This window comes from Buteo buteo, chromosome 19 (genome assembly GCF_964188355.1).
Source record: "Buteo buteo chromosome 19, bButBut1.hap1.1, whole genome shotgun sequence".
NCBI classification, from domain to species: domain Eukaryota; kingdom Metazoa; phylum Chordata; class Aves; order Accipitriformes; family Accipitridae; genus Buteo; species Buteo buteo.
The window spans coordinates 8,255,867-8,279,969 of NC_134189.1; positions in this window are offsets into that span (position 1 = coordinate 8,255,867).

A 24,103-nucleotide genomic window follows, 5' to 3' on the forward strand; every position below is an offset into this window, starting at 1 on the left:
CATCTCTCCATATCATCGTGTTGTTTACTGTTTGATTCCTTAGAATTGTAGCAGTTAGCAAGGTACTTAAGGAGTCCATCCCTCCCAGGGTTGAAGACCCGGCTTTGTTAACATCGAACTGATTTCCTCACCTCTTTCTTTTGTTTCTGAAACAGTGTATAGGTTGGGCCTCTGCAATCACTGGGCAGGGATCAGGGGAGCAGAGGTAGATGCTGTCCAAATGTTGTCTTACTATGGTCACAGTTAATAAAGCTTCTGTCTGACCTGTCCTAAATTGTAATTGTGTAATTATGCACTTGGAGTCCCCAGATCTTCTGATGCATGCAAATAAAAATGAAAATTGAAGTGCTCAAACATGTACAACTTTCTGTACTTTATAAGGGCTTTCACAGCTCACCAACATACATGATGAACAAAACTCAAAGGTGTGAAAAACAACAGGTCACCTATAATCACATGACTGAAAGAAGACAGAAAACTTAAAGGCAGTTTTCCTCTCTACAACAGCTCCCAGCAAAGGCAGTAAGGGGAGGGGAGGAAATCTGATAGAATCTATTTTGCATTCAAAGAGGCATAAAGCAGAATTAGTGGGGAGAGAGAGGGAAGTGAATAGGCTGGACAGTGTTCAAGGCAGTAATGGTTGTGAACGCTAATGTTCTTGCTGCAATTCCCAGCTAAGCCAATTTAATGTGATGACAAACAGCAGTAAAACACAACGCTGCATCATGCTCCTACCATAACATCATGACACTGCACGTTACAATTTAAAGGTAATTAACTAACTTAATCATAAAATTTTGCCACAGCACCTGGCCTTAAAGTATGCCAAGAAGATAAGGAAATTCTGCACCAAAGTAGAATTGGAGATTCACAGCAGTTTCCTCTCAGGGAGTGACAAAATTGTACTTCTACCCAAATACATGTTTCCCAGTTTAGCACTGTTGAATAAATTGCTTTCTTTGTGGCCTTTATTGCAGTGCCCCTTTTGTTAATTGAAGAAGAATATTTATATAATCTGTCTGGCACTTGCTTAGGTTATTAAATCCCTGTAGAATCTGAATCCCACCACCACAAGGGGTACAGATTTATGTTACAAAGGTTTTTGTCCCAGTTTTTCTTGCTTTGTGGAAAGCCAGCACATCCCACTCACTAGTGGAATAAATATTCCTTTCTTCAGAGCATTGGTCTGTCCTATGGCATCTGAGCAACTCTCAGTGCTTGTTCAAATTCCCCCCACTTAATTAGGACAGTGTGATCAGTTCCTGAAATTTGCAGAACTTAGATGAGGCTCAAAGCTCTCTGAGTTTCTTCAGAAGTGTTCTTTCCTAAGCAAGTTTGATTAAAATTTGGCTGTTTCACGCAAGATTCTATGAAGAGCTCAGTTAAACTCCTTTGTAAACCCATGGATAAGATGCTTGCTTCCTAGGACTACATGAATGGGAAAAAGCATATAGTATCTGAATCACAATCAAGAGTCAGATAGGGTTGATTGACTTCTAGTTTGATTGTACCTATCAGCTTGTTTTCTTTCTTTTATGTGTGATTTTCCAGCTCTGCTGGACTGATGGTTTTGATATATTTTCTTTGGAGAAAAGATACTACTACCTTGGAACAACCTCCTTATATTAATTCTTTTACCACTGTCCAAAACATTTTGAAGATGAACCTCTCAATTATCAATTTTTCACTTGCAAGACTGTTGAAGATAGGTAATGTATCTCAGATGGCTAACACAGGCTGAAATCTCTGCTGTCATCTCTTTGCTTTTATGGCTGAGCCATGCCAGTATAAAAACTAATTGCAGATATTTCTAAATCTTCTGTGCCTATGCTTTCAAACTGTGCTGGTTTTGGCTGGGATAGGGTTAATTTTCTTCACAGCAGCTAGTATGGGGCTATGATTTGGATTTGTGCTGCAAACAGTGTTGGTCATTCAGGGATGTTTTCATTCCTGCTGAGCAGTGCTCACCCAGAGCCAAGGGCTGTTCTGCTCCTCACCCCACCCCACCAGCGAGGAGGCTGGGGGGGCACAAGGAGTTGGAGGGGACACAGCCGGGACAGCTGACCCCGACTGACCCGAGGGATATCCCAGACCATAGGACGTCATGCTCAGCATATAAAGCTGGGGAAGAAGAAGGAAGGGGGGACATTCGGAGCGATGGTGTTTGTCTTCCCAAGTCACCGTTAGGTGTGCTGGAGCCCTGCTGTCCTGGAGATGGCTGAACACCTGCCTGCCCGTGGGAAGTGGGGAATGGATTCCTTGGTTTGCTTTGCTTGTGTGCACGGCTTTTGCTTTACCTATAAACTGTCTTTATCTCAGCCCACGAGCTTTCTTGCTTTTACCCATCCGATTCTCTCCCCCATCCCACTGTGAGGGAGGTGAGCGAGCGGCTGTGTGGGGCTTAGTTGCTGGCGGGGATTAAACCATGATACAACCACAGAGCACCCATCCTCTGGAAGCTCTGCAATCTTCACCTTTTCATCCACACAGTTGAAGGAACACAACTCTGCAACACAACAGCATCAAGGTGGTAAATCTCAATTCAAAACTGGGAGGGGAAGGTGACTATTTTGAAGAGAACAGATTTCACCCGTTGACACTGTCATACCTACCAAGGATCAAGATGCACATGGCCAAGTGCATTTGAGCATGGAGCTTGCATGCCTCCAAGACACCTGGCCACAATGACTTGCTATGGAGGAGGACAAGGTGTACAGTTATCAAATCCTCACCACCTTTTCAGGGCTCTTCTCAAGGTGGTTTTGGATACGCACCCTTGGAACAGAGATTGTGCTTCTCCCTCTCTTCATCCTGTCTCACGTTTGCGAGTCATTAGGATTTACACACTGCTCCTTTTTCTCCTTACAGGGGTGTCTTATCTCCAGTCCTGTTATCTTCCCACTGTATCTCTTAATGGCTGCAGGCTGGCCTTTGTTGCGGGCTGACCTTTGCTTGTCCTGAGAAACTGCATGTAGGTGGGTTGGGACCTTGATGACCTGCTAATCTAGATGCTATCAGCACACCTTATGTACATCTCCCATTTGGTTGTTTCTCTGGATGATCCCATACCCAGACATCCCCATTTAGACCAGGGTGGTCCTTGTCCCACCAACAGGCCCTACCACCTCATCTTCTAGATGAGCCCTGATACAAGGCAGCTTTAATCCTGGATCAGACTGCGTGGAAAGTTGTGAGGAGGTGTGAGAAGCCTCAGTATGGGCTTTCATCCCTGGGTGCGGAGCTGCAGTTACACCTTGGTTCTTGCCTAGAACCATCCCCATGGTGTGGAGAGTCCCCTGCCCAGCCCAGCACCTCGCTTGCCCAGGGACCTCTCGCCTCACCCATGGGGTGCCTCAGCATTGCCACCCGTGGCCACTAAACCAAGTCACCATTGCCACCAGCCGCTGGCCCTCACCCTCCCCAGGCCATACCATAGCATTGACATTTGCTACAGGTCTCCACAACCCGGTCGCATTAGTTAAAAATATATTGGTAACAAAATGAATGCAGATTTTCTAGCACCACTTTTTATTCTCAACTCTGCTCATAACGTCCAGCAATCACCATTACAGCTTCTTGCCTGACTTTGCTTTCCACGTACAAAACTCTTGAAGTTAATTTGATTATGAGTTTTTAAATTCATTTTTCATATATACTAATAACTGATTTTTGTTTCAAGTAAATTTAATCTAGCCTAGCCTCAAGCAATGGAAAGTGTATCCCAAATTTTGTTCGTCACTGAATTACTAAATTATTTCAATTAATGTAATGGATTAGACTTAAAAATATTTCCAGTACTAAAATATAATATTTTTATTTTTAAAGCACATTCCCACTTCTATAAGAACTTTAGCATTATCTCCCTAATATTGCTTAAAGCATTGTAGGAAGGTTGATTGAAGTAGATGAATTCAGCTGGATTCACTTTTTAACATAATGAATAAAGCTTTACATACTGTTTTTCACTGAACATTTTAAACCTCACAAAATATCTGTTGTCATCCTGAATCTCACTAAATGCCCCATACTTGCTTCTGGATCATTAGGGTTTTATAAAACAATGGAAATTTTAGGCAGGTATTCTTTATCACAATGCTTGAGAAAAACCCCTCAGTGATTCATTTCTTACTACAGATTGTTTTGGTGGTTGTTGCTGTTCATTTTACAAGGATATCCTTCATATCTTGAATTTAATGCCATGGATTTAGTCTGTTTGAAGATAACAGAAAAAGTTTTATTTTCACCCTGTTTACTAGCTAGGTTCTTCATGGGCTGGGACTAGAATTTGATTATCACCGCACATAGGAAATGACTGTTTGACTTACAGAATTTTTTTAACCTGTGGCATTCCTGTCAGTTCTAAAATAGAATAGATTAAAGATCCCTGACAAGTATTAATTTTGTGGTTGACATACTTCTCCTTGCACTGTTTTATCATTACAATTTAAGACCCTGTGAAATTTGCAGTCCCTTTGAATTCTCTAGATTGGGATCCATAAAATTAGACAAAAAAAAAAACCAAAAACCACACCCCCAAAATAACCACCACAAAAGGGTGAAAGACATACTGCTCCTTACCAGTCAAACTTCTTTAGGTTTGAGTGATCAGACAGTGCTCATTTCCTCTTATCTTTTTGTATAATTTACTCTTTTCTCCAAATAACAGCTAAGGATTCCAAGGTGGTAAATAAAACTGTAAGCTAATTACTAGAAAAGCAACAGCATGCTAATTTAAACATTAAGAGTTATCCTGATAGCATATAACATGGACCTTGAGTGTAATTCTCATACCAAACGTGCTATTGACTTCAAGTAGAGATGGGTACTGCCATCTCTAAGTAAAAAAAAAAAAATAAAATTGCATATTCTGCAGCCACAATTAACCACCTCAGCTTATCACGCTACACATCTAGGTGCACAAACCTAAACTCTATCCCCTAAGTTTGATTTCACTGTCATAGTTTCTATTAAAAAAGTGATAAGATTTTAAATCATTCATGGATACACCTCTGAATACTGAGGAACTGAAGAAAGAAAGAACACAGGTAAAGTAACTCAGAGATATCTGATTAAAATTAATTTAACCAAGTATTTGCAAATGCAAGTCCTTATTCATGCAACTTTGCTCTATGTTCACACAATATTCCATTGTATAGAATATTCACATCTCATGTTCATCTCATCAATTATATCAATGGTTGGCTTAAAACAATCATAGAAGTAAACAAAAATTCTCAAAGGTACTTTATATGCTCCCCAAAAGAAAATATGTTGACAAGTACACAGGAATTTTCATTTTGAATATGCACATATAATCATACACCAATGGTGTCTAAACAGGATTTGCACACTAATTTTTCCTTTCTATGACATATATCCTCAGATGTTTCTGGAAGCAGTTTCACCTAGTGCTAATTTGTCTTGAACTGTGTGAATTTACATTAAATACTTGTTCTGTGTCCATCAAGGATCCAGAGTGTTCAGATCTGTCCCGTCATTGTGTTAAGCTTTTTAGTCCTTTTTTTGTTAAGCTATTTTTCTTCTTTATCCATTAGCTCGTTAATTATAATGTGATTTTCTCCCTGCTAAACTTGCATGCTTTCTTCTCCTGTTCATCTACTCTCTTTTTATGAACTTATGATGCTTTTCTTCCCATTTTAGGTACTCCTCAGTGGTTTTATTTAAGGTGCTGACCTCAATGGCATTATATCCATTATAAAGCTAAGCAAATACAGGATGGAGCCTTTTGTACTTAAGTTATTCAGAATTTGCACATTTCATTACCTGTGAACAATTTTCCTGTATCTTAACGTGAATTATTTTGGTTATTAAATAAATGACTACTGAATGTTGCTGAAGTACTGTCTCCTTTCTGGGGACAAATCCCAAAGAACTAGTTTTCAATTATTCATTGGAACATGTCTCCTTTAGGAAAATAATATCAAAAAACTGATTATGTGTATTTACTTTCTGTTGTTCTTTTCTGATGGATTTATTCATATTGTTATGTTCTATGCAAAATGTCCTTTATACTGCATGTCATCTAACTATCTTCACCCCTACTCTGATTTTTCACTTAGACTAAAAATCCTTTCTTCATTTTCATTGCCTTTTTTCTTAGATTGTCTTTTACCAAGGAAAATTACATTTATGGGTTTTTTTAAAGCTTTCCTACAATGGGCTGCAATTTCTCATCTATTTATGCAAATGGATGTATAACCCAAACACCATAAATTCATGTTAAATGAGTTGCAAGTAAAACCACCAAAAATCACTTTTATTCTATTTGAGCCCCTCTTGTCATAGGCAGTGATGAAGACCAGCAGCAGACATAGGAAATGACTATATGTACATCAGAACCCCAAACTTATTTGCCTCTCAACTGAGCATCTTTTAGAAAGAAAGCAGTTTAATCAAAGGAGTTCTCTTCAAAATATTTTGCTGTTTTTACTTCATCTCTGTTAATAAGTTTTCCCCAAAATCACAATCCCAATTCCACAAGACACAAATCTAGACAAAACTCCACCAAAATAAAACTAAATGCAAGGGAGGTGAGAGAGATTGTGACCTGAACAGTTAACTTCAACAAAATTTTCACTTCTCTTCATTGCCCCTCATTCCTCCAACTATGCTAATTAATTGAGGACTACCAAAAGGTTGCTTCTACCTCTCCCTGTATCTGCTCCAGGAAAGGAGGAGAGAGGAAAAACCACACCACTGAAAAGAAGCCAGTCTTTTTTTAACAAAATACTTCAGCACATGCTTAAGGTTAAGCCCACATGTGACTCATCTTGTCTATGCACAAGAATTACTGGATAAAACGCCATGGTCTGTTGCACAGTTGTTCCTTATGCCTTAGTATCTGCAAAGCTTTCCCCATTATCAGCAGTATCCATCATTTTTTTGCCCGAGCATCATGACCTACTTTTCAAGATCTTCAGATATGATCATTGGCTAATTTTAGCACTCTACTGACTCATTTTGCTATCTCTGCCTGTAGAGGCCTACCCACTGAAGAGATTCACACCTCTCCCCAATTTTACTAGCACATTTTCACCTTCTTGGGACCACAGATGCCAGAAGTCTCCTGAAAATCTGGACTAAGATGGAGGTCTCACATGAGGTACTACGAACAACAATGATGACCCTCAGGAAAGGTTGGGGTTGAGTTGCCAGCAGTCATGGCTAACCTCTGCATGCTCACAGAGCAGCTTAAAGCCTTGTGGAAATAAATGATTTCTTTCAGTTTTTCTTTTCTTTCCTTGTTGGCAGCTTCCCACGATGACCTTTATTTTAAAAAAAAAAAAAATTGAGCAAAAATTAAGACATCAGATTCTTGACTCTGCCAAGACATGTCTCTGCATGACAGGAGGCCCTCTACTGACTGTCTCCAACGGCAGATGCTTTGAGCATGATTCACAGTGGAAAACAAGAGCAGCGGTGCAGTTACTCCACAGTATAGACAGATGTTAGCAATTAATGCAGTGCAACATATTAGAAATGCCTATTTAGGGGCTAAAGAGCAAGAATTGCATTAGACTTCAGTCACATATGAAAGTCAAGGCACTAACTGCAAAACAACTTGCTTAGAAGAATGAATGCTGCCTGGGACTATGAATTTATAACCTCAGGGTCAACGTGACCTGAAGATCCAACCTAAACAGGTTCTCACCAGCTGAGAACACCCCATACCAACAATAAAACAATAGGAGATTTGCCTAAGGAGGCCAAGCGTATATAACCACGGCCTCGGCGCCTGATCACATGCCGCTGATCAGTCACGCACCTCACGGCCTTATCGGAGTCCTTCACGCGTTGGGCTGGGGCACCGCTTTGCACATGGCTAATATGAGAAACTAAATTCCCTTATTAATTCTATGCTGAGCGTCCTTGCGTCTCTCAGTCAGGAAAGAGCTGACTTTGACACAGGATGTAATGCAGGAGAGCAAAGTGTCAATGAAAGGGAGAAAGAGGCCAACCACCATCTCCACTAGCAGCTCTGCCTTCGCAGTATCAGAGTTATTTCTGGTCACTGCCAAAGACATCTGCCCTACCAGAATTACAGGATGCATGTCAGTGTAACAGCGTCGGGGAGGAGAGCTGTCTTACTGACTTTGCATTCTCCAGCATGAAGATATGCTGCACTATTCATTATTTTCTCATAAATAAAGAAAAGGCAAATACATCTTCATCAAAAGGCTTCACTCTTCTGGTTTATTTTTCTAGTGGAAGTAATTGCAGAAGCTACTTTTTTCAGTAGCTAGAAGTTGTAAAGTGCAGGATCGCGGTAATCAATAACAAGTGTTTCTGCTTTATTACCTTAGGGACATCTGTGTTTCCACTGCAGGATTGCTACAGATTGTAGATACTCAGGTTTCAAACCTAGAAGTGTTAAAGGTGTCTGTGGGATGTGGTGTGGCAACACATCCTACACCATAAAATGCCTTTTCTGTATCAAATTCAAGGGCTCTTGCAGCTTTTTTTATGATTTATTTCCTGTATATTCTGTACCATTTGTCTTGGATTATCAGAAACTGAGCTGTGTGGGAAACAGCTTAAATGAAAAGAGAGATTTTCAGGCGTAGTGAGCTTACTAAGGTGGCCAACTGAAGTCTTATTTAGTCTGTTGAGAAAGCATTTTCGTAGGCTTTTCAAACCCGAGCTTAAACAACTGAAATTATTAATAAATGTAACACAAAGAAGAGTCTTCCTCAGGCTTTTCAAAAAGACTGCAAAACATAGCTAATAATTATTAGATTAAATGAAAGCAATTAATTATGGCAAGTTACAGATCCTGTAGAAACCTTTTCTGAGATATTACCCACTCCAGTCATTTTGTGTTCTAATTCTGAACATTATTGATTTCCCAAGAAGGAAAAAGCCTCAGTCGTGCTTCTCATGCCTATTGCTAAAAGTTTTGAAAGGTAGAAAATAGAAAACACCAGAAAAATTTTCATACTTCACACAGCACCTAGGATATTTTGGCATTTAGTCCACAGTAGCATCCACTAAAGTGCAACAATTAAGGCAGAGACATTTATTGGTATGATTCAGTAGGGCTGCTTCTCTCAGATGGTCACTGAAATGAAAAACAAACGTCACAATATCAGTTTGTCTTGCGTACCTGCTAGCACTTCACTGATCTGAGCAAAGCCAATTATTTCAGATTATTGTACAGACTCATTGCAAACGTGGACTGTAAGCGATAGCTATGAAGCTATGGAGGGAGGAACGAGCAGGTTAACACCTTTCCAAACAATAATGAAAGCAGCATGATTCACATCTCTTCAGAAAAACCTGGTGCCAGTCTAGTGTCACCCAAGGACATAAATTGGAGGAATATTCTCCATGTACAAGCTGAGATCGGTAATCTCAGTTGAGCACTGGTTGTTGCCAAAATCTGAATAAGGACAAAATGTGACAGATCAATACCATCAGAAACTCTGCAGCATATGCAAAAAAAAACCACTTTTAATGCCACTGTTTTGAAAGAAGAGGACAGCAATGACCCTGACAAAGGACAAGAGAGAGATTTCTAAGAAGTCACCAGGCTCCAGGTGTGCTAATGATGTTACCTTATGAGGCAGAATATATCTTTTGCTGGAAGAAACACAAGTACCTAAAAAAAAAAATAAAAAATCCAAAAGACTCATGAAATGCTGGGTAAGTGAAAGATGCCACATGCAGAGGGATGGTACAAAATGTTGTCGTGAAGGCGACTGGCATCCAAACCTCTGGTTTTGCCAGTAAAGTGGCTGTGGCTCTACCAGATGGCTGACCCATTCTCATATGATGGGAAACTTCTCCTGCAGACTGCTTCTTCATGAAGCTGAGAGACAGGATGGGGCGGAGCGGGCGGAGCAGGGTGTGAAATCAAGCAAAGTGTCTAGTCTGGCTTTATTTGCAACCCTTACTGAACAACTGCTCCTTTACTTACCTAATTACTGCTGGCCTTTTCTGTTATGTTTGCTAATTATATGAGTAAGTGGAGCAGCACTTCAACCACAAACCCCAAGCAACAGAAAGGGAAGACTCATTGTTCAGACTTAAAATTTTTAACAGACAAACCCAGAGTTTACCTATATGTGTATGTTATTTTTCAGCACATCTTTTTCATTATCCACAGACAACCATTTATGACAGCAAACCAAGACTAAGACTACATTAGGTAACGGTGTTTGCAGTACCACAGGCAAATCCCTCTGCTTTGACCAAACACCCAGTCAAGGAAACTGAGCTTCTCAAATACACTAAAATTGGTTTACAGCAGAAAAATACGGTTACAGTGAATCCAGAGACTGTTGTCATCAGGAACATACAAATCAGTATGAAGTTACTGCACAACTCAGTGCCTCCAACGGTGAATCCCAACCAGTCACAACCATTAACGAACCTTTGAACTGCGTTAGGCTATGCGATAAAAGGCTCATTTCCATGAACGCAAAGGAGCACAGAGGAACCTCAATAACCTGATATCAGAGAGAGGAGCCCCAGCCCTGGGCCCTCCCAGGGATGCTCCAAGGGAGCCTCAGCCCCAGGGGCCAGGAGGACACCCTGCACCAGACAGGGACCTCCTACAGGAGCATGGGACTCATTATGGGACACAGGGGAAGAGCATTGGGGGATTGCACAGGACTTACTGTGGGATGTTGAACAGAGGAACTGTAGGTGGGAGAACGGAGGGAGCAAGATGGTTTGGAGAAAAACATGCTTCGTATGATAGAGGGATAAGAGGGAAAAAGGGGCCAGTCACACGTAAGCAGGGTTGGCCAGTACACTTGTCTAGCATCAGATCACCACAGTCTTCACCATAGGTACACCAGCAGCTGCAGCAAACGAGGGTGACAAAGTAACTGGTTACCTTGGAATTGATTTCTGCAGAACAGCAATTGGCTTGTTCAGGGTTTTGGTCTGCAATGCTACTAAAACTTCTACAGGTAAAGAATAGCTGGAGGCTGTGAAGCTTCAGCAAAGGGAGTGAAATTTGCAGCAAATCTTTCCCAAGCTGGACAAACAAGGGAGCTTTTATCATAATTTTCAGAAACCTCAGGAATTCAGATTCCATCTTGGATTCCTCTAAAAGAAAAATTGAGGGCAATGAATGCCATTATCAGCTCTTCAAAAGAGCTCAGCTATTAGCTGCCATAGAAACTTTTTAATCCAGTCTGAGCTTCTGCAAAATACCAAGCAAGAATTTAGAGCTGAACCTGAAATGTGAATTCAGTGTACTAGGGACACAGCTGGAAAGCAATGCCAAAGGGAACTTGGACAACTGGCAGATGACTTGACCATCGCCAACCACAGCAGCCCTGACAATTGTGAAATATAACTGTGTCCATTCCCACCAGATCAACGAATACATATAAATTAATAACTGACTTCTATCTGTAGAACTGTGGAAAAGTAGAACCCTCTCCTACAGGTCAGTGATAAAAAATTCATGGTGGGTAATGAAGACTTGGAGGAAGAGAAAAAGAGACCTGAGATACTATTTCAGATACACATCTAATGCCCTGCATGTGCCTTATAGCACAATATGTTATAAAAGCAAGAAAGAAATTATTACTGATTGTAATAAAATTCCAGTAGTGGCTGTCATGCTTTTTGGTTAGCGGGTATCCCCCTCATATGTAAATGCAGTTTGCTATTGCATAGCCACAAAATACTTCCATTTCTGGTGTAATACCAGGCTTGCTGCTAGCGCACGCAACATTCACATTTAGTGCAAGAACAACAAAAGATTCAGACAGATTTTAGTCAGACTTCTACAGGTCTAGTGAGCACAGACCCCACTATCCATATGGTAAGAGCTGCCCCTGTGCAATTCTAACAATGAATAAAATGTTGTTAGCACCTTTTTTATTTTAAAGAATTGGTCTACTTATGATCAATAAAAAGCAATATTTAAGGTGTAATGAAAAAAAAAAAATCCCCCAACCCCCCTCCAAAAAACAAACAAACAAACCAACCAACCTAAAAACTCTCAAACCAAGACAAGAAGAACAAAAAACCCCAACAAACCAAACCTAAACAAAAAAAAACCAACAAAAACCCAATCAAAAATCCCACTTTTATCAGCTGGGAAGTGTCATCATCGAGACTGTGATTATCACACACAAGGCAGTACTCAGCAAGGGTTCTCATACCTAAACTGAGTCCACAGACTTAGACGTCTCCAGAAAGCTTAATCAGAATTTGCCATTTCAGGTTGTGTCATCTGCTAAAGTTTCTGGCAATTGGTTCATTGGTTAGAACACATTATCTGTTCGGAAGATTGGCTGGTAGACATATTGACCCTGACAAATGGGCTGAGCTGTAGGCAAGCACCAGCTGGATAGAGCCCAAGGGGCTTTAATCCTTCTATTACCTGCAATATATATTTGCTGAAAGGTGGTTGTTTTTTCTTTTTTTTTTTAAACAGCCATTTGGAAGGAGCAGTAACCGTTGCAGGGAGGAGTATCACGTAGGTGCCAATGGCAGCAGGTGAAGGAAGAGGGGACACATAAGGACACGGCAGGAAAGCACTGCACTGTAGCTGTGCAGACATAAACCATGATAGCTGCAACCTCAAAGTCTAGTCTGAAGTAGGGTGCATTGTAAAATTTTGGGGAAGAGCGGGGAGAACAGCCCTGAATGACCCCAGGGAAGCAGGCTGTTCCTGGGCTGTCGCTGGAGATGCCATTTGTGAATGGTGCTCCAAACCGCCTGGGTGCTTCACAGACACACGATCCTCTGTGTGGCTTTTGGGGGGAAGACACCCAGGATAACTCAAGCCCCCACGGTATTTTATTGGGTGAGGGTGGTAAATGAAGGCTGAATTATTTGAGCTGGAGGCAGAGGAAAACTGACATTATTTATTGAGCCTTTGTCAAACAGAGAGTGATAATTTTACCTTTTTTTTTAAAAAAGTTTAACTTCCCACCAAAGGTACCTAGCCCAAGTCAGCTGAAATAAAGTTTAGGTTGTCATAAGAATAAAAATTGAACATGGCAGGGAAGGAGTGAGGAGCTGTAGTGCAGATAACTTTGCAGAGACAGGATAGGATCTGGAGAGGACACTGGAGGTGGCGAGTGCTGAGGAGACAGGACAGGAATGTGGAAGATGTTCTTTCCTGCACAACACCTACTTTTTTATGTTTTGCTTTTTCATGAAGATGAGTGAAAACAGCAGAGAGAGAGAGGCCTCCTATATTCATATTTAGAGATTAATGCTCACTGAATAACTGCCCCACTGGCACATGATGTGGAAAACTGCATGGGGAAAAGAGCTTGCTACCTGGAAATAGCAACTAGAGGTAGTCTTGCCCCTCTGCCAAAGTACAGAAGACTCTGGCCCCACAAAATGCAACCTCCAAGCAGGGGCTGCACAGCTGCACCCCTTCACATCTGCCACACCATCCACTGATAACTCTTGCAAAGATGATTGCTATATAAAGCAGAAAAAAAAAGATAGCAAGAAGTAAATAACCCAGTGCTCTGCTATGTATTAAATGCACATACAACTTGATTGATGGATTGTCAAATGTTGGCCATTTCTGGTAGGAACTTGAGGTCCAGATACCCCGTTGTAAGGAACATGTGCCGCCTTCACCTTTCTCTTCAACCTTATACCTAGACTGAGCAGACCTATAGATAAAACGTGGCTGGTAATTGTTTAACATACACTGTCTTTTTCCATCAACCAACTGAAGCGGAGGTACTCTAGAGCATACAGCTACCCCAGGAACAAGCATGTTTAAAGCAAATTTCACAAATTAGTTATGGAAAATAATTTTTACCATATAATGTAAGCAACTAGATCTCAATGGCCCTGTCCGCACTTCCATTTGACTTGTCCAAGTTACTTTTACCCTAGCAAGCTCAGGCACTGAAAGCAATCTAACCACAGAAATTGGGGACACCATCACTAGTATCCCAGATATTAACCTGTCTCCTTTGGTAAGAGTTACAGATTGTGCTGAACTTGCTACAAATACCCAAGCAGGTTTCAAGTTAAATTAGCTTTAGATATGTCTACAGAACCACCCCTTCTCTGTGTCCTGGTCCCACTTGTGAAGCTGCCACCTACCCAGACTACACCCCATGCTGGGCATGGAGACCAGCCCTACATTGCTACAAGTGCTCAATAAGGAACCCAGAAGTGCCACCAAGCACCTTCCCCAGCAGAGCAGTAGCCCTCTGCTTAATGTGAAGGGGGGAAAAAAAAAAAGGAAAAAAAAAAAGATTTCCAGTCAATGCACTTTAAAGTTATGCAAGAATAGAAGACACTGACCATGTACGCACATTGCTGGATAGCAGGAGATTTCAAGCAGCAATATTTTTGCCTGTAGACAAGCTCGAGTGTAAAAGCAGATAACTGTGACATTTTTCAGAGGGTCAGCCCTGCAGTGCCAGTACAGATCTGAATTTGGGAGGCACAGGGAGATGATAAAATTAGCAGGAGAGCTGCTTTCAAGTCGCAGAATCTTTGTTTTGGAAGACTTGCACACTACACTGACAAATACCCAACTTCCCTGCCTTTAGCCTCATGTCCAGTGACATTATCAGGAACAAACTGGTGTTGAGAACCCTGCTTTAGGCTGAAGGAAGAAGAGATGCTGAACTGGTTATCTGAGGGCAGCTGGAAGCTATTTTGTGCTGGGGAGAATGATAAGCCACATTAATATACTCCAACATTTTAAAAGCACAATTTAATTGAAAATGCATTCCCTCAGGGAGAAAAAGCTCAAAATGGGATTTACTTGACCAGACATTGTGGTGGCTGTTATGGTGATTAAGAAGTCCGAGATAAACTGACTGGAACATATATTGACATTAAACCCTTAAATCAAAGAAACAAACACATCATTAACAAGCAATAACTCAGTGATGGATAATAATTATAGTTAGAATGAACTGAGATCTAAATCACAGGACAAAGTGGGAATTTTGCACCCCATAACAAATATTCTGCATTTTGGATGACTCTGGTTTCACACTATTGGTAAGATGTAAGAAGTGAATTACACAGATTTTATCTTATTAATGTTTTATGTAGAAGACAGTCATAAGGCATGTGAGTCACTGAAAGCCTCAAACCAGTGTATTATACCTTCATAAATCTAATCCTTGTGCCATTTTATAGAACACAAATATTCTTAATGTCCCCAACAGTGATTCAGTCCAAGTGTGGTAGAAATAAATAGGCCTAGGACAAAACTAAACTCATTTTCCTAGTGACTTACCACTGGAATTTGAGTACAAAACCCTTCATCAGTCAGCATAATAATTCACCCAGCTTCAGCAGTGGGAGCATTTCTGTATGTCTTTGTGTTAACAGGAGAAAGAGCATTTCGATGCTGTAACATAAATGGTTCTGACCACTGCACCAAAGCTAAGCCCCCTTTGCATGCAGTGGGTTAAGGCTGTAGATTGACCATTAATTTCCTTTTCGGTGGCAATATCAGCTCCGGCAGTTCCCAACACGCTCATTCCCCCTGCACATACCGTTCCTCAGCAGCACTGGTGCTTTTCTTCCACCCCATGCCCTGCACCAGCCAGGGTGCCCGAAGGGACCAGGGGCAGAACACAGGTAGAACAACAGGGCTGCTTGTGCTGGTACTGATTCTGCCAAGCTCAGTGCCAGCCAGGCCATGCCCAGGCTCTGGTCATAGATGTTCTAATACCTCAGTGATGTTCTCTCCATGCCAGTAAGAGTATATGGCTAATATGAGAAACACAAGGAAATTTTTTTACTTGAAAAAAGACCCAGCACTTTCAGCTCTTAAGGAAACTGCTTCATGAACAAAGGACTCCCTTTGTGCAAGAAAAGAAACTGCTTCATGTCACCTATGGGCAAGTATGGTAGATACTGAATATAAGGGTCAGAGATTTGGAGAGATTTTGCCATGCTTTTTTCCTGTTTCAGCTATAATTTCAGCAATTCCAGAGAGCAAGGCCATAAAGATGAATTCATATTGAACAAAACTGTAGTGACCTTTAATGTGAATTGCTCTAGGGCTCCTAAGCCTTGGAGAAGATACCAAAACTTAGACTGGAAAATAGCCTTCAGCTGGGAAGTCTGCCTCTTGCCAAACCTGTGATGAGCCACAAAGGCGGGGGAAAATTATATGCCCTTCAAAAAAACCCACAGTTCACATGCAATCACACTTTTTGTCAATGTTAGCAGCTAAATGTTTTGCACAGTCCTTGAGTATAACGCAGTCTCTCTCAAGACCTAGCTGTAAGCAGGCTGCAGCATCCTACACCAGCTTTTGGGCACGCTCTTCTCTCACCACCCATCAACCCTCAGCACTCCCCTTTCCCTCACAACACCAACACAAGACCTACCGTACACATCGTCTGGAAGGTCACTAAGTACGTTGCAGGCCAAGGCTAAGACGTTCACAAAAGATGGTCTACAAGTCAGCTCGAGTTCTTAGGACAGCTGTGACACACGTACCCTACGTGGGCTGGAAGCGCTCAGACACAACAGCCCCGCGAGACGTGGGGGGACAACCACGAAGTGGACGCACAACTTCTGTCGGGAAGGCCTCTTTCACCAGATCTCTGTAGAGCTGATTGGTTTCGCCCAACGCAGAGAAAGCTTTTCTTTATCTCACGTGCCCACCGAAACACCACGCAAAAAGAGCCTCTAGGTTCAGCAGTCAAGCCCCAAGAGGGGCACCGCCAGCAGCCGTGCTTCTGCTCCCCTGGGGCTGCTCTAAGCCTTCTCCAAACCAGCACCACGCCAGCGTGCGGCCCCCAGGCCACGTACGAACTCAGCGAAGAGGCAGAGCTTAGCATCTCCAGCACATACCACATCCAACAGGCTACAGCAACTTCACACCAGGGCTGGCTCCCTCCTGGCCAGCTGGCAAGGAGTGCAAACAAGCCCAGGTTTGCAGAATACTGCGTGGACATACCTGGAGCCTGCAAAACCATCATCCTAAGCGTTGTGCCTTCAGTCAAGGAAGTTATGTAGGCCACGTAGCTTTGCTTCGTCCTGCCAAGAGCCTCCGGCAATCCCTCCTTTATTTGTTGCCGCTTTCTATAAAAAAAAAGTGATTGTTACTTTTTTTGTTAAGTGTAAACAGGAATGTTTGGCATGAAAGGCTATTAACTTTCATGGGGCTTGTGACTATCTTGGCATCAAAGACTCCCATTATAGGCACTCAGTTACATTTTCTAGCTAAATGAGAACCAAAATAAAACGTGGAATTTGAGTTAAACTTCTAATTACAGAAGATTTTTGAAACTAAAGTTAAGCATAGAATTTGGTTTTGAACTCTGAAGTTTTAGGGCTGCAAAACAGCAAATAAACTTTACTTAAAATGAATTAAGACCCTCTATTTAAGGTATTTCAGATGGTACAGAGCTAACCTACTTAACATCCAAGAAAATTTATTTAGGCACAACTGGATTAAAATTTTCTTGTCAACAAAGGAAGCGGCAAATGCCACTGAAACACAAAATATGGTAAAACACACAAATTATGATAAACAAAAATGAGCATAAGTACAATATGCGTTGAAGGTTAGAAGCAGTCAATATTGCCTTAAAAATTTTTCAGGTGCAGGGTATAAAAGTAGTTGCTGACCTGCACTCTAAGTAATAGCAGGTAACAACAGCCATATCACCATCCTGGAGGAAACTGGATTGGGAATCAGCCTCTTTTACCACCAGAGAGCCACCTGCCCCACAAAGGAGATTAAGCAGGAGCTGAAGATCATCCAGGTGCCTCACCCAGGGACACAAATCTACAACACTGAACATGAAGGGCTGGTAACGGTGTCCTTTGGCAGTCTACAGCTCAGCAAGAGATGAGCCAGGACAAAGAGCCACGTAGGAGAGGGGACTGAAGACCCCCCACCCCACAGCAGAGCTCAGGAAGGGACTAGTAGCCCCAGGCTGAGCTGAAATAGCCTCCAGGTCATGGCGTGGTTGGAGGCCCCAGGTGGAGCTGGCTCATCAGGGTCGTTAAGGCCCACTAGTGCCCCATTAGTGCCCATTAGGCATTTCCAAAGGTTGTTCTTGAGGTCACGAAGGACCATAAGCACGCAGTCATGGCTCATAATGCATGAGCAATTCTGCAGAAGTAACTGCGTGTAAAAGATGGCTAAGGGATACGCAACAAGGGTCTGATAGCATATGTCCATGCATTCTGCCTAAATATTTTTATGGTTTTAATATTTTGTACCAGCTGTAGAAACTGGTTTGCTGCTACATGACTGTAAAAGTGACATTTAGTAAATAATTAGAAATCTTATACTAATACTGTGATTGAAACAATAGACAAAAGTGTAGCCAAGCAATTAACTAGTAGAGGTAGTTACTCATAAGTTTTACAGTTCTTTGCTCTTATGACTGGATGTTCCTGTACATTAGGCAAGAATAATATTGAAGCTGACCATATGTGACGGAAACCATGTTAAGCTCCAAGATCAAAGAATAAGGATGAAGAACAAAGACTTCAGGGTCAGCCAACAGAATTTCAAATGGGTCGGTGGTCGCAAAAGCAGCCCTTTGATTCAAACGAAGAACCATTGCGCATGACCAGATGTAGGCAGTGCTATGATAATCAGTTGTAGTAAATTTTATGTATATGTATACTAATCTAATTAATATGTAATTAGTCACTCTATGTAACCTGTTTGTGCTGAAGCTGTGGCATACACGCTAGGTGGAATTATCCCCCGTGCATCCAGCACTGCAATAAAGAATGCCTGCTTTCTAAAACTCCAAAACGAGTCTTAGAGAGTATTCCTTTACAGGCCGTGAATTTCGGTATCAGGTCTGGACCTATGGACTTTTGTAGCCTTCCCAGGTGTCTGAGCTTATGCATAAACCCACTTGGCAAAACAAGGTCAAAAAGTCTGAACATCAAATAGGACAACTCTTAAGAAAGCTTGGAAGGAGGCAGATCAAAGACCACTTGGTAATTTGTGTTTAGAATTTCCTTTTTTCTTTTTTTTTTCTTTTATTTTAGGTTGTAATTTCTCTTTTCTTCATACACACTGTGTTTTCAAGCATCATCACCAAGAGGTCTCTAGTTATTTCCCTTCCCCTGGCATGGCAACAGCTTTTGAAGAATGATGATTCCAGAGGTCGCTTCTGGCCTCAGCTATTCTGATTTGAAGCCATTTTGGATAATCAGCTCACAGCACTTGTAAGCAACCACTCTCCAAAGGATGGATGCTTAGAAAAATTAATGACTCCTTAGGGTTGAGTTGGAGGCATGCAAAAGCATTACCTGCTTTTGAAGGTGCAAGGATAGACTATTTCACCAGTGTCAAAAAAAAAAAAAAAATAATCAGGGAGCTTCTTTCCTTCAGTCTGAACCTGCAAATCCCATTATGAGCCCCAAAATAACTATGCTTTAAAGTTCAGCAAATGCGGTTCTGACTAATTTGATGACCCATAAACAAACTGTGAACGTAGGTCAAATTATCGACCAACCTATTTTTTCCTGAACAGAACTTTATATACAATGGCCAAAAGGCTAACATGTACATTCAATTTCCCTGAGGAGTTTGCAACACAGAAGCTGGTAATTACGTTATGCAACATTTTCAAAACACACTTTGCATGTCCACAATTAACCACACAACTATGTGCATGTGCCTATAATTTTGTTCTCTGAACTGTGGTTCTTCATGGGAACCGCTGTTCTTGCGTCAGTGCTCTTCGCCCACAGCGAGATGAGAGGAATCTGAGTCATGAGAGGAATCTTGCTCCGGAGCTGGTTTCAGTGTCCTAGTTTTCACCCTGGATTTCCATGATCTGTGAGTTTACCAGCTGGAAGATGACAATCCCAAATAAGAAGCCCATTACGATGAAAGCAGCGGCTGGCTCCAAAATTGTGACCCCAGACTCTGTGCTTAACTTCATCCGGGGCATCTTCCCACTGACCGTCTTCTCCTCCTGCGCACAGCTGCTGCTGCATCATGACGGCCAATTACTCCTATTCATCAACGCCAGTGAGAAACCCCTCGTGATTAACCTTTAAGCATGACCTTTAAACGGCCGTGGTAAGACACACAACCTTGACTATCAGTGGGATTTGGATGCCTAAACTGATTACAGAATTGGAGATCTCTGGGGTTGCTCACAGCACCATTAAATCCTCGTATTTGTTAGAAATTTGACTATGTACGTGATTCCCAGGGATCTTCACTGAGACACAGAGTTAGACATCTTTAGACATCTCAGTTTTGAAAATAGGACTTAGTTGCTTCTGACCCACACCTTATTCTGCAACCAAACCATAAAATTGTTTGATTTGTCTTTCCAATAATCCAGAAGAATAAATCGGCAGGATGAGTTCCCCTGGCATCCACCTGGTGTTCCCCACAAGACAAATGCCCGTAGTTTTTGAGAAGCTAATGAACAGCAAAACTGCCAGGGTTAATTAAACACTAGAGTTACTGGAAAAACCTCTGATATTAGATACACAATTTGCTGTCATGCACAAGTACATGAACCTGAGCTAGAAAATGAAAATTAATGAAGATGGCAGGTGGGGAATACTAAAGCTGTCAAATACCTTCTGGCCTAGGTCACTCCAGGGTCCTGAGCATGGAGGTAGTGGGTATGTCCACATGCTCCCAGGCTTTTTGGGCAGGGAAATAACAGAAAGCGTGGTGGCATTTTTGAGACACCACCAGGCACGCCGGCAAAGCAACGCACGTGCAGAAAGGATGGAGCCCTCAGATGCCGTGGGAGCAATGCCTGGTCTGAGGAGTGATTCCTGCCAGGATTTGCAGGAGGGAGGAAGGAGGAGGGAAGCAGGATCAGGGCCACGGCTGCCACAGGGCTGCGGCATCTACCGCCGGCTCTCCAGGCCGTGCTGGGATGGATGCTCGGCCGCAGCTGCATCCCGGACTGCGGTAAGTGCCTCCGAGCCAGCGCCCGGAGCTGCCACGCTGAGAAGGGCTTAGCGCCTGCGACAGAGCCAGAGTATTCAAGAAACACTGGATTGTCAAGGCTTTGCCATGATAAGTGCAGAGCAGTTTGAGAGATGAGGCTGTAACAGAGCCCTAATCCCTTTTCAAAGTCTGGCTTCTATTTACAAGCATAAATAGAGCCTGCTTCACTCAAAAATTTTAGTAAGTCCACCCCAGGTCCCCACTAACTCAAGTCCTGGCTTGCTCTCGGCTACATATCCGTGCTGCAGCAGCAGTACTGCTGTGTCCACGGCTCGGCAGGAGTTACTCCATCGCACAGGCAGACGCGGACTCACAGGAGCTTCTCAGATCTTTAAAGACCCTGTGAACAAATCTGAAAGGAAACTATTGATAATAACCAGGGTCACGGTAGGAAAATAAATAACCAAACCGCGTGGAAAAGCAGCCTTGTCAAGGGAATACATATTCTGTTCTCCTATTTGTTTTAAAGCTTTAAGAGGTGAAGGTAAACATTGCAATGTGTGAGTCCTGCAAGCATGAGTCCATCTGCATGGTGCTCACATAAGAACCTCATGATTAGGAACCTGCATTCCCAGGGGATAGTATGTACATTTGTTAATGAGGTCTGCAAAGAGGAAGGCAAATATTTCGGGTCTTGCCTGGCTTTCCAGCGGCGTTCAAGACTGAATTTTGCTGACCAGTGTTGTCCCATGTGCCGTGGACGGGTCAGAACGGCTGCATTTCCAGAGACTTCTGGAGACTGCTGTGTGGCATAGCAATTTTGTGAAAATCCATCAAGCAAGTTGGAAGCTACCTCTTCAGAGCACTGAAACGAGGGCGCTGGCGGTACTACTTAGTCAACACATATGGCACTCTGCTATGATTTCCATTTCAGAGTGTACTATCACTTATTCTCTGCTTTTCTCACAGCTGCTCACTCCCAGTGTTAGCACACCCAGAATAGCCTGCTGGTGTATAAATAGGGTTCTCCCTCTGCCGCGCATGGCAGTGCTGCAGACTGTACCGCTCCCCACTTAATTTTAAGGCGGTGTTAATGCCATTAATAACATTCTGTGTCTTCCTGTCCCCAGGAGCCTGAGACACTGCAGGTTCCTGGTGTCACGCATTCTAGGGGGTAGGGCAAATGACAAAACAAATAGTTACATCCCAATTTAATCAGCAGGGAAAGCAACATAAAGAAAAAAAGATCTTATTAACTAGGCAGTCTTACTAATTCCAAGTATCTACCACATGATTCTCATGAGGTTCAAAATGAGTGCTCATCAAAGAACCTACAAAGGAGAAATATTCTCTTCAAAGAAACCCTGGCCTTTGGGCAGCACGGATCTCCAAAGTCAAGCTTGTGGTACGTCACCACCAGATCCTGACTCCATCACCACTTTGGGCATTATCACACTTCCCAGGCAAGATTCCTCCTCAAGTTTCACTCATGTAGTTGCAGCCAGGCCCTGGTGTCCCCAGTTATTTCACTTTTCTGTCCTGTTGGGTACCTGACTCCAATCTGCTGAGACATTTCGAAGAGCAGCAGTCCCGTCACACCTTGTGCTGACAACAGAGAAGTATTATAGAGTGCAGTTAGAGTAGCTAAAAGGAACAGTGCCCCAAAAGCTTAAGAGGAAAGATTAGGGTAGAGCACGGGGTGCAAAAAAAAAGTGTTGTTATTATTATTGTTATTATTATTATTAAACACATTCTAATAGTGAACACATAAAAGACGTACCAAGAAATACTGAAGCTTCTGCTTTTTTCTCTAGCTTGATATAAAATTTCTGTTTTCAGTATGTCCTTGGAATAAGTTTGAAACTGTGTTTTGCTCTCAAAGTGATTTTCCTTCTTCCATTTGGCAGATTCCCTGCCATGATGAACAAAGATGAAACAAAAAAAATTATGAACAAATCAATAGGGTTTTTTTTTCTCTTCTGCCCTGACTTGTACAACTGCTTGTGTCAGGGCATTTTTTTAATAAAAATATTTACATTCTGTATTTTTATGGACTCTTGTATGATGGGATCTTGAAGTCCGGGTGGCACTCCTAAATGTCACTGTAATAGAAGGCAAATATGAATTAGAGGTGTTTAAACTGTTTTCCTTGATGTATTTTTAACCAATAACTACATTTTAACCAAAATAATAAATACCTTGTGGTCTAAACCTTCTAGTTTTCCAAACAATAAACCTGACAATCAATTTAAAATAGCTCCTTGCACTGTCAGCAAAAGTTAAGATTGGATTTCTTTAAAACTAAACCACTCCAAACCAAAACATTTTCTATTTTTATCAATGGTCAAGAATTCCAATAATTTTACACAACAAATATGCTGTCCAAAAATACTGGGAGAAATGATGGTCATGTTTCCAACCACTTGGTTAAATTAGTAATACCACACAAATGCTCCCTCTGTTGGTTGATTTTCAAAACCTATTCCAAATATCACGGTAGCATGCATTAAGAGAATATTTTTTAATTTTGGGGGGGGAAAAAACCCCAAACAAAACCAAATCTCCCAGAACCCCAAACTCCATAACCCAAATTGTGGCACGCAAAAATAATTTGTTCAAATTATTGCCAATCTGCAAAACAAGATTAATTAAATTTTAACAGCCATTAAGCCTAATTATTTGGATCCAGAACTAAATAATATTCAAACATCAGAACTCTTAAAATTTAATTTGGAAGGTTTGCAGGCTAATTTTTTCTGGACTAGGAAAAGTGCTCTCTTGCAATGGAAAGAATACTGTTATTCTATTTTCTTGTGGAGTGAAAAGGCACCACTGTGTATCATTAAGAAAACAGTTCTCTATTAGCATTGACAACAATAATACTAAGGAGGAATTTGGGAGTTTTGTTTATGCACATTAAATTTCCAACAAGTAGTTCTTTAGAAGCTGGAGTGGTTTTGTGCAGTGAGGAGCCTTCCCGAGCCTAACAGTTGCCATCAAGGAAAAAAATTCTGTTTCCATGGAAACATCCGAGGTGGACCAAGCATGGATTAATCAAAATACAATGAAGCCTTTTTGCAAGGTACTAGAAAAAAATCCAGTTTAAAGTGAGCACCGCTGCTCTTTCCTTCCATTCACGCTGGAAAGCATGGGAAATTCTCCCCAAATGTCTATGTGACATACAGTTTAATTAGCATGGTAAAAAAGTTAGGTTTTCTTACATTTATAATTAGTGTGTGGTTCTGAACTAGGAGCCAA